The sequence below is a fragment of the Passer montanus genome, unplaced genomic scaffold (genome assembly GCF_014805655.1).
Source record: "Passer montanus isolate IOZ18808 unplaced genomic scaffold, ASM1480565v1 scaffold38, whole genome shotgun sequence".
NCBI classification, from domain to species: domain Eukaryota; kingdom Metazoa; phylum Chordata; class Aves; order Passeriformes; family Passeridae; genus Passer; species Passer montanus.
In genome coordinates this window covers 8,162,448-8,178,189 of record NW_024368596.1, presented here as the reverse complement: position 1 = coordinate 8,178,189, position 15,742 = coordinate 8,162,448, and the positions used below count along the sequence as shown (strand labels likewise).

Here is a 15,742-nt window from a genome sequence, read left to right as displayed (position 1 = left end):
TAAGCAGGTTTTCCCTTGCAATTTAGAAGTTTCTTTTTTCCTTTTAAGATAAATTTTTGCTGTTATTTGAAATTTTTTTCTGATAGTTGTGCAGGACTGCAACCCCTGTCAGTCAGACCACAATATTTGCAAGGTCCTTTGCAAGCCCTGTGTTGCCTTAGGGTCTCCTAAAAAATGCAAACCCCTCTCCAAGGCAGGAGTCCTGCAGCCTGGGGCCTGCTCAGGTCAGCCTGGCCACCCCACAGCACCCACCTGGACTTTGGGAGCCACTCACACTTTTGGCAGGGACTTTGGGAGAGTGCGTGGTCACTCTGGGTTGTGCACTCTGCAAGTGAAGAAAGATGAATTTATGAGCAGCCACTGGGTTTTGGCTCTGCTATGGTGCAGCAGCAGTGGAGAGGAGAGCCTGCTGTGGAAAGGGTGTTTTGTGATGGACCACATGGAAATTCTGATGGGTTTAGAGGGGAAAATGTCCTGGGACACTTTTGGACCTGTTAGATGGTCTTTCACCAAAGAAAGATGGAAGGCATGGTTTCCTACACAGGTCAGTCTGTCTCTGATGTATCTGCTCAGCAAAACCTCTCTGTGGCTGCCTTTTTTAGTTCTAGTTGATTGCTCAGACCACTTTGAGCATCCTGTGCATGTCCCTGAGCTGACTTGACTACACAACTCAGCAGAGAAAGCCACTGGCTTTTTTATTAGGAGCTAGTGCTGGGTGGTGAGCTAAATGTTTTGTTTATGTAAGATATACAATAAGAAATGTTTGGTACAGCATGTTCTCCCTGAGGAGTCAACGTGGCCTGAATCTTGTGCTGGCACCCACTCAGCACAAGAGTTCTGGCAGTTCCTGCCAGATTCTGAGCAGGAATATCATCTTGCCACTCTGTAGCTTGCTGCCACAACTTGGCTTCCCTTCACACCTCCCCTTGTCCTGGCTGAAGGGTGAGGAGGTGCCAGGGAGCAATGAACTGCTCATGTTTCCCTAGGAAAATGAGGCCTTTTGGATATTCTGAGTGGTCCTGGCAGGAATGCAGGAAACCTGAGGCATGGGGATTGAGGTGGTCTGGAAGCTTTTGCTCCAAGCTGGCAGCCTTGCTGATCTCATCTGAAATCTCCTTCCCATGGAGGAAAATGACTGCTTTTGTTGGGAAGGGCTGCTCCATTCCACAAGGTCCTGGGATGTGCTTTGCTCACATCTGCCTGCTGCAGGACCCAGCTGGGGGCACCAGAGAGGGGCTTGTTCCTGTGGCCCATGGCTCTGCCAGGGAGGGTTTGGGTCTCCCATGGCTTTCTTACCAGATACCTGTCTACAGAAGGAGCCCAGGCTGCTGTCTTCAACATCCCATTTCCTCTGGTTTGGGTGCAGTGGTCATCCCAGTGCTGTGGTTGTGGCAGAGCATCCAGCGAGGCACCTGTCTGAGAGAGGATGCTCCCTCCTGTTTGCCAGCTTTCATTAGAAACAAAATGCGACAGAAAATTAAAAAATTGGTAAAAATTTAGATTTGTTTATTGAAATCAGTGGGATCCTGGAGTAGAGTGTCCCAGGATAGGGAGCAAGCCAACCTCTCATTGCCTCTTTCAAATGTTTACTTTCCACTTCCTCTTCAGCTGAGGGAGAGCCTGGATTTGACACTGTAAGCTCCGGATAGAACTCAGTTAATCCTCAAAGCACTTCACAGGGGCAAAGCAGAGGGATCTGGAAGTGGATGAGCGTCATGACATTAATTTCCTTGCCACGAGGGACATCTGAACTTGCCCCCTATCCCCTTCTGACAACCAGTAGCTCTTTGGAGTAAGCAAACATGAAATCACAAAGCTCTGCTTCATCCCTGTAAGACAAGCAGTTATAGGAAGCCAGGACTCAGTGTGATTTTTGGCTTCTAGTACTGTAAATTTAAATAAGAAAATCAAAAACTGCAACAGTGCAGATGTGACTTATCTGACACAGCTGTCAATTCTACATGACAGACAGCTAAAATGGAGCAGAGACAAGGCTGTCTCTAGAAATCACACTTTCCTTGAAACAACTGTAAGAAGCATTGCTAACAGGAAAGAAAATGGTAAAGTCATTAAATGCATTTAGACAGAGATGTAATGGATATATGAGATACAATTGCTCTTGAACGATGTGTGGGAGAGCTTGTGTGCAATGGAATAAAAGGATGTCACGTTCATGTAACATATCCATGAGGAGACAGAACCAGCATTTAATTATTACTGTTTAAACTTGGGTTTTACTGTGTGTTCTGCATTCCCTGGTGATGTCTCTGAGGTTGTGCTCTGAATCTCTCTGCCCACACATATTGCAGCTCATTCATGGTGGAGGAAGCACATGCATGTAGAGATGTTTGCTGTGCTGGAGGCACAGGACTGAACTCTGAAGTAACTTGTGTGTGCCTTAAACTTGTCCCTTTGTGCCCTCAGCCATGCCAGCCCCAGGCACTCTGGGATGCCCCACTAGCCAGGGTGCAGTGCCATACCTAAAGCACAGCCTCCTTCAACAAGCACAGCAAAAAAAAAAAACAACATCTGCAGGAGCAGTCAGGACAGCATCCAAACATGAGCTCTTTCGCAATGGCAGGAAAGTGAACATGATGAATACAGCTTGTGCTAGGCATGCAGATGTGTCATGGCAGGGTGGAACACATGCAGCAAGCACCCAGTCTCTGGAGAAAATGGAGCACTCCAAGAGGTGATGTTTATGTGACATACAACTATTTAGGACCTTCACTTGCAGGGCAGCATGGTAAGTTTTCTCAGTAGATGCTGAGCAGCATTACTTTGTGGTTTTTGACTTGCTCTGGTGAGTGCTTTGAGGAGATTTACACGTAGTGAAATAGATCTTATGCTACTCATGTGCTCCATCTCACCCTGCAAACACCCCCACAAACCACAGCCGGGTTTCTTCCAAGGGAAGGACTCTGCAATTTGTCTCTCTATACATATCTCTACTGTTGTGATTGTGAATCCCTTTTTATCATAAAGTGCTGAGTGTCCTTGTTTACTGTATTAGCTGTCTGATGTTAGTAATGCTGCTCAGTGGGTGCTTGGGAAATTCTGAAAGGCTATTAGATAACTACAGTGTGCAGAATTTGTTCTTCAAAGTGGTTGTGCTTCTTTGCAAGAGGATTCCTCCATGTGCATTCAGTGTGCAGTAAAAATGTTTGACAAAGGTCTGCTTAAGAATGTACTTTTTAGACCAACTCAGATTTCATAATGTAATCAACATGTTGAATAGTAAAAGGATTCATTTTTCTTTTAAATCTGTGCTAATAGACTGCTGTAGCTCAGTATATATGGGCTTTTACTATGAAAATTATACAACCCAAGGGAGTTGTTTTCAAGGACTAGTCTAAGTAAAAAAGACTTTATAGTATGACACTAAATATGCTGTATTAACTGGGTAAAGCCCTGTGGACTTCACTGGCACTCAGCCTGGGATCTGACAGTCTTTCATCTGATTTTCTGTTGATCTTCTTCCCCTGCAGGAATGCAAAGAGACTTTTCTTTCACCAACTGGAACACCCGAAAAAGAAATTACCAATAGGAGCTAGGAATGTTTACTCCTTCAGCTCTGAGTCACACATGAACCTGAACTATGACACAACAAGCTGCTTTTCTAGCTGTTTTTATTCTGATGTTTGATAATTTTCAGGTAACTTTAGGATGAATGAGGAACACAAACAGGTAATGAAAACAAAAAATTGTTAATGTTGGCTACCTCGTAGTTAATTCAGCTGCAGGAGTACCCAGAGCAGTCTTCATGCTGAAGGCAGGAGCAGATTTTATCCATACCCAAGCTGGGTGGGAAATGATGTACTTGTTGATTGCAAAGACAGCACTTGGGTTAAGCAAGACTTGTAAGGCATGCCATAAAAAAAAAAAAAAATCCACCTTTTAAAAAATGTCAGAGATTCAGGTGGAATGAACAGGGTGGGTTCAGCGTGAGGGTCTGTCGAAAGCCTCTGAATAATTACTGAGGAATGTTCACAGGTTCTCCTTGGGTGGCAGTACTGAGGACTTGTGACACTGGTAATGAGGCCGGGTGAGCCAAGTTAGACACGGCTGGAGACACAAGAAGAATTGAGAGGTTGATCCCAGAGCTCCCTCCTACTGTGGATCCTGTCATAAGTCTTTGATATGTTCACGATGCCACCCGTGCCTGTCCTATAATCTTTGTTGTGTTGTGTTCAGACCAGCTGAACTCATAATAAAGTAGGGCAATGCTGGCAGCTGGCACCTAAAGCTGTCACACAGAGCATTTCCTTTGGCCTTGCTTCCTTTCTGTCTCAGACCAAATATTTAATGACAATACATAGAGGAAATCTCTTCGACTTCACTGGGGTCTTAAACCCTTCCTGTTACTTGTTTGAGAAGAAAAATACTCCAAAGGAGCAGAGGAGTTAAGTCAGAGGCAGAGCAGCACAGCAGGGATAGACAGCCTCTGCTTCCCTTCATGTGGTGACCAACAGAAGTCACTACTTTCCTTTTCATGGGGATGCCCACAGAACTCCCCAGAGAAGCAGCCTGTCATAAATCACCTTTTGTTGGCTCACATTTACTAGCTCCAGTCTTCATTCTTTACCTAGCAAGAAGCGTTTACCTGCTCTGTAAACAAATTATCCCATTTCAACTGATGGAGGAAGTCACTGCTCAGCCACACCATGGCAAAACATATTTTATTTCCTCATATGATCTCACCTAATCGCCCATACTGCTACAAGCATTTGTTTAGCACAAAGCTTATCCTGCAGAAGCACAGTGATTTTGCAATGAAGTGATTGTGCTTTTGGTGGTTGGGAAATTCTGAAAGGCAAATTAAGAACCCCTTTCCTGAGGCCATTTTGCCAGAGTGCTCTCTTGCTGTAGGCAATGCTCGTTTCCTTGTTAGCCTCTTCAAGAAAGCTAAACGCTCCAATTAAACAATTATGCTGGTCTCTGCATTAGAAACCTCAATCCCATCCATGAGTCTCTTAAATGCTCCGTGATTCATCAGAGTTTTCTGCTTTTGCAGACCACTTGGCAGGAGGAGCACACGCTGCTGGAGTGCAAGAGCTTTGTTCAGAGCAGGGGAGGTGAAGCTCTGACTGCTATTTTGGATCTCACCTGGAAAAACCTAAGCTGAGTAGAAAAGTGTAATTATTTTATCTACACACCCTCTTCCCCTCTGTATGCTCTTGCATCTATGAGTTGGATGAAGGCACGTTTTGGTTTTGGGCTTTTTTTCAGGAATAAAAATACTCTGTGTACCTCCTGGGAAGTTGTGGATGAAACATTGCTCAAGGCTTAGGCTGCAAGCCAAGTTACAGAGAATCAGTTCTGTATTCTGAGCTATACTGAATGCATTCTAGTTAGGAAACAATGACCATTTTGCAATATTTGTCTTAAAATCCTTCTGAACAAAGTTCTTTAGATTTGCCTAATGCTTTTTACTTTTGTTAAAGTCGTTAGGTGATATAAAGATCTATCAGACATTGTCTGAAAGAAGAAAGAGGCCACCTAGTGCTGAATTACAGACTGCTGTAGAGGACTATCTGCTTGGATGGTATGAAAACAACTTTGATACAATAATAACACTTTTTGTAGAAAGATTTTTTTTTTTTAAACCAAGATTGTTAGACATTAATAATCAGATCTCAATTAGCCAAACTTTAAAAAGTCAGTGTTTCTGTTTTACAGGTGGATCCACTGCTTATCATAAAAACTGAGTCTTTCAGCTCCTGGAAGTCCATGCAGCCTTCAGAAAACAATCCCAATGGTAATTAACCTGACCCATTTGTGAACACCCCACTGCCCCACAGAACCCTGTCCCAGCTGAGCAAGGGCTGCAGGGCAGTGAAACAGATGTTCATGAGCATTACCTGCTGGTGCCAGAGCAGCTGCTGGGGCACCACAGAAAACCCCTGCGGGCTGCAGAGATACCACTGGCACTGCAGGACCTCTGCTTGCTTTATATTTATTCAGTGTTGAAAAAGGTACCCCTGCAGTTTGTTTTAAATCTGAATTACTTGCTGCCATTGCTCCTCTTTCTGCATTGACTTTTTTGGGAGCATGGGGATATGTTTGGAGGAGGGTCTAAATTGATGGAAGTTTTGACCTAAGGTGTCTTTGTTGTCTTCTGGAGATACCTGGCTTTGCATGCATTGTCTGCAGGAGGAAATGTTCTCCTAGGAGACTGTGATTATCATTCTTGAATAACTAAGGTGGATGGCATGAATAATCCCCCAAGGCATGTATCAGGCATCTCTGTTAAATACTGGTATTGCATGCTCTGGTGTTCAATCAGAGTTCCAGTGACACTCTTTGCTTTCAAAGGTGAATCTACTGTACAGAGTTCAGGGTAAGAAGTAAATCCCCTGTTTTTATCTGACATGAGTCACTACACAACATGAAACAATTTCCTTGAGAGGAGAAAAATCACTTTTCCATTTCCTCTTCTGAGCCACATTGCTGTCCAAAAAGATGGCTGAAACGAAGTTCTTAAATTTTAAATTTTTCATATTTTGGTGCTTAGTTTCACTCATCAGTCACTGAGGACTGGAGCCTTCTGTAAGTTTAGTACTTTCCAGGTTAGGTCCTAAGTATCTTCTTTGAAACATCCAGAAATGGAGGTGCCCAAAATCAGTGTTTCTGTGCACTTGTGCCTTATGCAAACACTCTAATGAAAACACCTCTTCCCTACAAATATTCACTATTCACATCAGTGCTTTAGTAATTTCTGCAAGCACAGGGGACAGTCCCATGATGGGACTGCACACGGCATCAGTGCATGCCTGGTAATATGGAATTCCAGCAGGTCAGTTTAATTTGTTGTGCAGCTATATAAGAATGGGGTTCTGATGTACAAGGCTTCTCACAACTAAAAATTTACATAGAAGTAAAGAGTAAGTCAGAAGATAAGGCAAGATTACATGTAAGATTACATATTGATGAAATCAGCTTTGTTCTGTGTTTGAGGCATTTTGCTGCAGGCATAAATTGTTGTGTACCAGATTAGATGGGGATAGCAACATAATAGCAAAAATAGTAATATTTTTTTAAAGTTGCGTAACTTCAGAGAAAAAGCTATATTTAGAGAACTCATTGTGACAAAATCTACAAACATGGATATGATTTTATTCCTAAGTGAATTATTTATTATGTTTGGAAAGTGCGGCAGTTTCATGTGGCAATTCCAGCTCTTTTACATATTTCAGTAGAAGCTCTAACTCAGTCTGGCATCTATGTGGGTAATAAATTCCAGAGCAAAACAGTTAGATTACAGCAAATAAAAAATGAAGTTAGTCAAAAATTATTAGAGACAGAAGCCCTTGGAGCTGGGTTTTAATGACTCCCAGTTATCTGGCCCATAATATCAAGTCTATCCCTGGTTTGCTCTTGGAAATGTGTTCTGTTCTTGAAGAGGACAGTTCACATAGGCTAGTGGGAGCTTAAGGGTTTCACTATGTCTAATATCTGAAATTCCAAGATTTTAAGATAAGAGGGATATTTATAGTGTTTATAATTGACTACTCTTATCTCCTGCACAGTCCTACTTCAGCCAGGTTGTGTTTTTTCTAATTACTTCGATATAGGAATCCTAAAAAAAAAAAAAATCCTATGGAAGTACAAGACCCAGAGCGTATTATAAGGCAGGTTTTTTTATAATTATTCTTTGTAGTCCACTGGTCTGCAGGGATCATGGGCAAGAGGTGCCAAACCACAGAGCTGTGTTTTCCATCAGGCTGGAAAACCATGACGTACGTGGTGGAACGTGATTTGAACATGTGACAAGACCTGCACACGCAAACTCACACACTCTTAGGTCAGAAGGTGTCATAGGCACCACTGCTGATCCTTCCATGTCTACACAGCACTGCCTCCACCCATGGGCCACTGATACCAGTATCATTTACAAACCACTGGGGTTGATCATGGGGAAGAAAAATGTTCGCTACATGGAGGTCAATATACTTCAGGCAAACAAACTGTTTGCTGATGATGATCTTTATCTGTTAGGAGATCTTGTTGGAGGTTTGTCAACGTTGAAGTGAGCAGCAGACTTTATCTTCGTGTCCCCTTCCAAAACACAGTCCAGGAATAATGCACTATAGTCAGAGTCTACAAACGTGTGTTTGACACTGCAATGAGCAGTGCCTCCTCTGGGGACCCTCTGGGCTGCAACTGAGCAGTGGTGTTCTCTTTCCTGTATGTATGGTCACAAGAAGCAAATTTGCCATGTCTCTCTCTGGTACCTTTACAAGTGCTGTTCTCTTTCCTATCTGAAGCAAAGTAATTACTTGAGTAAATAAATTCCATGTGGTAGATTTATCAGCAGCTCTAATTTCTGCCTGCAGAATCCTCCAGTGTTTTCTGTCTTGTGCAATTGAGGGAACGTTCATAAACCCCTAAGATACAAGAACTGAAGGAATGCTCTAGAGCTTTTCTGATAAGCTTCAAAATTCCCTGGTACTAATGTCTTAACTTTCCAAAACTGAAGAAATAATACAGATAAAAATTGCACGTAGAAGGAACACACACAGACAAAAATGGCATGTTTCAGCCAAGAGGGAACATTCTTCTGTAAGATTCTGTTTAACACCATACTATCAGATTTTTTTTTTGCTATTTGCAACACAACGTAAAGCTAATATTGAGAAATCTGATGCTGCCTGTTACTATCATACACTGCAATGACTCCTGATGGAAGACAGAAGTAGCCAAATCTTCTTTACATTCCCTTTTCTTCCTTTTGCTTTTGTGCAGCCTACCAAAGCTGTCAGGTCAGTGTTTCAGAGCTGAACCTCTTTGTCCTTGTTGGTTCTACTCCTCTTTTTTTAAGCTTACCTTTTCTGTTTGGCAAATCTCTGGCCATCTCTACTCATTCATCTTCCTACTTGGTCCATAGCAATTACAGAGCTTTAGTACTGCATTCCTCAGACCTGAAGTTAGATTTTCTGCCTGATTTTACTGGTCTTTTGTCTCCTGTGGCATGGTTATTTTCTTTTTCCTGGCTTTTCTTGGCTTCTGTAGAACTTTTGTTTTCCTTCTGATAAAAGCCATGTTTCACTGAGTGATTTTAACTTTCAATGCCACAAGTTGCATATGGTCACACCTGAGAGATGGTTGTTTACAGCGAGTTTCTTTCAAATTTGTTAACCTTGTCCTCTTCCTTTCCTCAAACCCCACCACAGAGATGATGAGAGCAGCACTGGGATGGCACATGTACCTGTTAGAGAGTATAATACAGGAGCCCTGCCTAGCACTCCTTTAAATAAACAACCACATCACCTCCTTCAGTTGCTGGACTTTGCCACTTGATTTACAAAGTGGGAAGTTATGGTTTCTTCCTTTCCTTCAGCTTCATAATTTCCTTCAGCTTCTTCTTCCTTTTCAGCTTCAGAAAATTATTAAGTTTCTTGCAGTTGGAGTGCTTGGTAATACCAGTAAAGCCTGTAAATCTTCTCTGAGAAGAAAGGGTGTGGTGGGCTGCCAAGGGACCTCTGGCCTCCAGCTTCAAACCCTCTTTCTCCAACTTTCAACATGTAGAGAAAGGCCTTATAAAACAAAATATTTGCAGTTAGATTTTTCTTACTTTTTAGCAAATATATTTCTTTACTGCACTGAGAAAAATCCAAGGAAAACACAAAATCAACCATCCAGTGGTTACGCCTGTTTCTAAATTTGTCCCAGGCTCTGTACTGGAGAAGACACCTCCCCAGAGGATCTTTCTTTAGTTCATCCTAATTGTCCTTCTGTGTTTTGGTTTTTTCCTTGATCACTGCCTGATGTAGGAAACACAGTGGTGTTTGTCCAAGATTTTTGATCTAATAGCTTTCTATGGGTCAGCTCTATTTTTTTTTTTTAATAATAGCCTTCTAAACTTCTTTTGTGAGTCATAAAAAGCAACTATTTGAGTTGGTGTAACTGTGAATGTTCCTCTGGGTCTTTGCACAGACTGCACAGAAAACTACCCTCAAAAATTGTGACAAGAATAATCTGTGTAGTACTTCCTAAAGAACTGGTCAGGTATTATTTCAACGTAATCCTCTAAACTTTTTGCTGTGGGTCTTAATCCTCCAAACAGGTACTTCTCTAATTCTCAGTTATGTGCCTTGGGACACCATCAACAAAGTCAGTGACATTGCTTCCTCTTCTTTCTGCCACTAGGCAGCAGGTCAGAGGTTTTACTGTTGCTTTTTGGATGGGACAGGAATGTGCTGGGAGCACATGAGGGGTGGGGGGGAAGGTTGATGTTGTATGCACCTTTGAGTGTTTGTTTTTGATCTGGCAGCCAAAACATTCCTGATTTCCTTCCGATTTCTTGGAAGCTTTATCTCATAACGCTCACCAAACTTCCCCTATTGAGCAACAGTTTTGTTCCTTCTCTGGAGCAGGACTACCTTGGGAAGGTCCAGCTGGAGCACAGAGTAACCACAAGGCAAGGAATTACAAACCAAACACCTGCCAGGGGCTGTTCCTGCTGGAGAGGGTGACCCTCTGCAGCCAGGCTGTGGCATCGTGCTGAGCTGGCAGCACCACTGAGAGCTGGTGTTGGGAAATCAGGCACCATTCTGGTCAGATTCCAGACCAGCCCTTGATGAGTGGGAACATTTCTTCCTAACTGCATCCATGAATGAGTCAAAGAAGCTCTCGGGGGTGTTAATCAGTTGGTCAGTCTCAGGGGAGAAGCCTTTGAGGGAAGGATTTTCCTACACAGGAGGACAGTTGTCTGTGCTCTTCTCACTGCAGTGGGGAGGTGCCTCTGCCTTGGCCCTCTGGGAACTCGCTGTGCCAAACTGCACCACAGGCACAAGACTTCAAATGCAGCCTGTGTGGTTGGGCTCTGGTCTCGTGCAGGCAGGCTGTGGGGTTTTAACTTCCCTGAAGTGCAGGGCCATGGGGGAATCTTAACAGGGGGTGAATATGGGGGGATATGGGCCTGGAAGTAGGAGCAAGTCTCAGTCTTGCCCTTACTTTCTATTGCTGCAGGAGCACCTCTGTCTTTTGGTGAAGTCCTCCTCACTTTTCTCCATCCTTTCAGTGAGGTCAGTGGAGCTGAGGAATGTGCACATGAATTTTGGGAGGGAGAAAATCACCCCTCTCCCACACACAAGTATAGCCCTTAGAGCCTACACTGTCCTAAGCCTTAATTGCACCCTGTGGTATGATAATTTAACAAAAGATTAAGTAGTTTCTTGTGTTATTGGTACTCCTCCCCAGTCTCTCTGTGTCTGCTATCAGCTTCTGAGAGGCTGCCTGAAGCTCAGCTTTGTTGTCTTCCAGGGCTGTGGAGTCCACAGTCATTCCCCTAGCATGGGTTCTTGGTGTTTTTAGCACTGGTGTGATCCTCCAGCAGCCATCAGGGAGCAAGGTGATTGGGTATCTGCCCCCAAATTCCAGGGCAGGCTGGCTGAGGGAAGAAGGAAGGGTGAGGGGGTTATAGATTTTGGTCATATGATGAACCTCTGCCTCTCCCTTCACTGCACTCAGCTCCTGGAGGGGATGTGGCAGCAAGAGCTCTGGGCTCTGCCTCTGGAGAGGCATCAGCTGTCAGGGCTGAGGAACACACCTCTACACACAGCTTTTTTGAATAATCACTCATAATCTTTAATCCTCTACTACTCCCATTGATAAATCAAACAGGTGCAAGGTCTTGGGTTGCTCTGCGCTACAAAATGCTGTGCAAGGATAATCTTAGGTAAGATTTGTAGCTTAGTAGTTCTCCCAGTTGCCATATAGGAGGAAAAAGAAAGATGAAATTGCCCTCTTGAGCCACGTGTCTGCATTCCAGGCATTTCCCAGCCTCCCACAGGCTCCCTGAGCTGTGGGCGAGCAAGAAGATGGGAGTTGAGCAGCAGTGAGTCTGTGTCAGACTCAGGATGGATGTCTGCAGTTTCCAGTTCCCTGTTGTGTCTGGCAAGCTACATACATGGTCTCAGATTTAAAATTTGTAACAATTACTATGAGCCATGAGAAAGTGAAATGATGCCAGTAATTCCATCAATCTCACCTGCTTTTACAGTGTAATAAAAAAATGAAAATTTTTCTGACTAGAAGTTCTAAGAATTCTTTTCTTTGGAATTGTTATGAAAAGCTGACCTTTTTTATTTACTACAATTAATTTTTTCTGATACATTTTACTTCTAAATGATCAAGATAAAGATAATTTATTTTACTAGATCAAGGCATTTCATTACTTTTTCAGCAGTGTTAAACACAAAATTGTAATTCTATTGGAGTAAAAGAAAGATTAACATAAAATTCTTTGAAGTCAAAACAAAATATTTCTGTAGAGAACAGATACAAATATAATGTTGCCAAAAACCCTTACACGACACTACCAAGTTACTGTTCTTTTGGAGAATTGCTCTATGGGTGAATTTCCAGCTAGATCTAACAGCAATTGAAGGAATGAGACTGGTGGGCTTTTTCCATCATTCCTAAGGCTCTGTGGCAAATAATTTTTATGGGAACTTAGAATTAGAGGCATCTAATGAGAAGTGCCACAACTTTTCATAGCAATATGGTAGAAACAAACATAAAGTTATGAAACAAATAGAACATTCTGAGTATTTAGTTTGGCAACTGCCAATTATTTTCTGAGTAGTTTCTGACTTCATCCTTGAAAACTGCTGTGGGCATGGCATTACTGAGGGCTGTCTGTGCCCCTTACTGGAAGGGCAGATGTTTGGTTTCTCCTCTGCAATCACCTTGGATCCAGTCCTGCGCCTGTAGGGCAAGGGAGATTGTTTTGGTATTCCCCGTGGGAAATGATCAGGCTGTCTTTTCCTAGAGGTGATGAAATCCTGATCCTGCAGTGTCAGTTCTGTTTGCAGCTTTCTGATGTGTGTTTTTGTTTGCCTTTCCCTGGCCTTGAAACAATTTCCACTGAATCAGGTCAGGTTATTACTACAGTGGTGAAATAAAATTCTCAAGAGAATAAGTGGTTCTGACCTGGCAGTTATTTCCAGTCTTTTCTTTCTTCCTTTCCCAGAATCCCCTCCTTGTTCACTCCCCAAACTTCACAATCTCTCTGTGATAGTCTGTGATAACCTTTAGAAGTATTTCCTTGCCAAAAGCCAAACCAAATTCTCCCTACCAGTTAATATCAATGCAGCACTGTAAATAATCAGTAGTGACATTCAGTTTTAAGCTGCTTTCTGCTTAAAACTGTGTACATGGCTTCATACAAAATTCTTCATCAAATATGATTCCCTACCAGATTTCTAATCTAACTGACCAGTTCTGAGGAGGAACACGGCATTTTACCTAAGGCAGATTGAAATTCAGTCATAAGACCTGGGTTGCAGTTCAGAGCTCTGGTCTGAATTTGTCTGGTGCCTCCACTTCTGAGCTTGACCTTGCTTCCTCATTGTTCAGGTAAACCAGCCTTTCCATAACATTTCATCTCTTTAGAGAATGAGGAAGCTTATAATGTTTCCTCTATGTGCAGTCCCAAGAAGAGTTTTAAAGTCCTGACAGCCATCCTAATGAATATAGGTATTTGCTGGAGTACTTTCAAGTTGAAAAGGGAACATTGTACATAAGCAATCATAAATTCTGTTCTCAGTAAACTTTGGAACATTGATGGATTTATTTTTTGCACATTATTTAATTCTGAAAACTCTACAGATGGTCTTTCAGATGATGTTCAAAGCACAGAAATACTGCTGTATTAATAATGAGTACAAAATGTCTTCACAACATACAAATCATGACACCATCTTTACGTGAAGAGCAAGTACTCAGTGGCAAAGTACCCTTCAGTCTGAGAGCTGAAGTGTGGGCAGAGGTCACTGTAGTCAGCAACTGAAAGATCTCTATGCATGTAAGACCTAGGCAGAAGTGTGGATATTGCACCATGGGATGAAGGGGTTTTCACTAGTGTTTTGCAATATGTAAGAATTTTCACAAATTCTAAATCCTTGCTTGAACAAATTGTTCATTGTCTAGTGTCAATGTCCACTCCCATTTCCTGCTTTAGATTCCTGTGACTTCAGCCAAAGTGAAATATCGTTCTGAAGTTTTACTAAGTCTTTAAAATTTTCACCTGTCTTACATTTAATAAGTTTTACAAATAATATGAAGCAGTAACTTTGTATTAGGACAAATATTAAAACTGAAGTTACTAGGAGCAGATAGAGCCTTTACCCATCAAGTTGGTCACAATGCACAAGGAGTTTTCCCTGGCATTAGCCAGGGCTGACCTCCCTGTACTTTTTGTTATAGACAGGCACTTCTGTCTCAGAGGTTTCTATATTGTGGTGTTGGCCTCAAAGATTGTCTCAGTCAGAACGCCTTGATCTTAAGAATAATATAGAATAAAATTTGGGAGGGTTATAATTAACAATGAATGTAATGACTAACTAAGATTGACAGCAATGAAAGCTTCCTGATTAAGAGTGGTGTAGCAGTTTATACAAGACATTTATTTTTGTTTACACATTCTCTCAACAGAGTGTTTGTGTGATCTCATAAGGTTTTGACAGTGCTTCAAACAAACTATCTTTGTATTGCCATTGCCATTTGAGTTCATGTTATGTTATCTCTCTTTTAGGCATGTACAGCACCGACAAAATCAATATCAGAAGCAGAAACGGAACTTTAAAAACCCAGGCACACTCCTGCACTGATACTGCTACATTTAGTAAGAGAAGATTGAGGTGCATGCTAACCTTGACCTGAATGCCAAGGTAATGGTGATGAAAGATGGTACAAGAATGGGTGCCCCTCCCAGAGGAGCTGACAACTCTGCCAGGCAGCCCTACAGCCCCTGTGCTCCTGTGGTGGATCTCCTGCAGATTCCTACAGCCCCTGTGCTCCTGTGGTGGATCTCCTGCAGATTCCTACAGCCCCTGTGCTCCTGTGGTCAATCTCTTGCAGATTCCTGCAGCCCCTGTGCTCCTGTTCCTGCAGATTCCTGCAACCCCTGTGCTCCTGTGGTCAATCTGCTCCTGTGCCCACACTTCTCCACAGTACAAGCCCACAGGTGCTATGGTGGGCAGGAGTAGCACGTGAAGAGTAGGATGGGGCAGCCACAGGGAGGGAGCTGTGTGTACTTTTCACCAGGAATTACGTGTTGGTTGCTTATGAAAGAATAATAAGTGAATTTTGCGTTGCTCTGGCAAGGGAAGTGCAGCTTCTCTGTCTCAGTGTGTGTGTATTTGTCACCTAATGTTGTTTTGGTTTTGGTACATTGGAAGATGATGATTCACGTTCAGTTCTTGCTTCTCTGTTAGTCATGGCCTGGTGGTTGCTTTCCTTCTGGGGATCCCTGCCATGGCCACGGGCTCTGCCTGGTGTGAGCAGCATTTGTTACACGCTCACATGCTCTGTTTGCTCACATGTTCTGTTTGCCACTGTGGTATGGTTCAGGTTTACAGGGCAGTGTTTAGGACAATGCAGAAACACATGCATGGAAATTTTTTATCTATGCAAATAAAGGGAGAGGGGTGACTGCTTCATGGGCAAGATAACAGAGTGTTTAATGCTGAATTTCCTCTAACAGGTGCCAACTCCTCAGCACCCACTGGCAGCAGCTGCTGGGCACTCACTTCCAAAGCAGCCAAATCCAGGCACCTGTAAATGAAAAAGCCCTGTGGTGTGTTTATTCCAAACCATGTGACTTCCAAGATCCTTTGTGCTCAGATTTTAGGCATGTTATTTTTAATACAGATCCTCTTTCTAGCATCAGTAAAGTTAATGTTGTTATTTACAAAAACAAATATGTTTTCATTGTGGTAAATCCTAGGGACAGATC

The 15,742-nt window shown here is 42.7% G+C and overlaps 1 long non-coding RNA gene across 1 annotated transcript; it reads left to right on the top strand.

The window, feature by feature from the left end:
- The first annotated feature begins 4,658 nt into the window (after window positions 1–4,658).
- LOC120506243 lies at window positions 4,659–14,673 on the top strand. Its single transcript, XR_005628461.1, has 3 exons — window positions 4,659–5,545; window positions 5,680–5,758; window positions 14,540–14,673. It is a non-coding gene; the product is annotated as an uncharacterized LOC120506243 (long non-coding RNA).
- The last annotated feature ends 1,069 nt before the right edge of the window (window positions 14,674–15,742 follow it).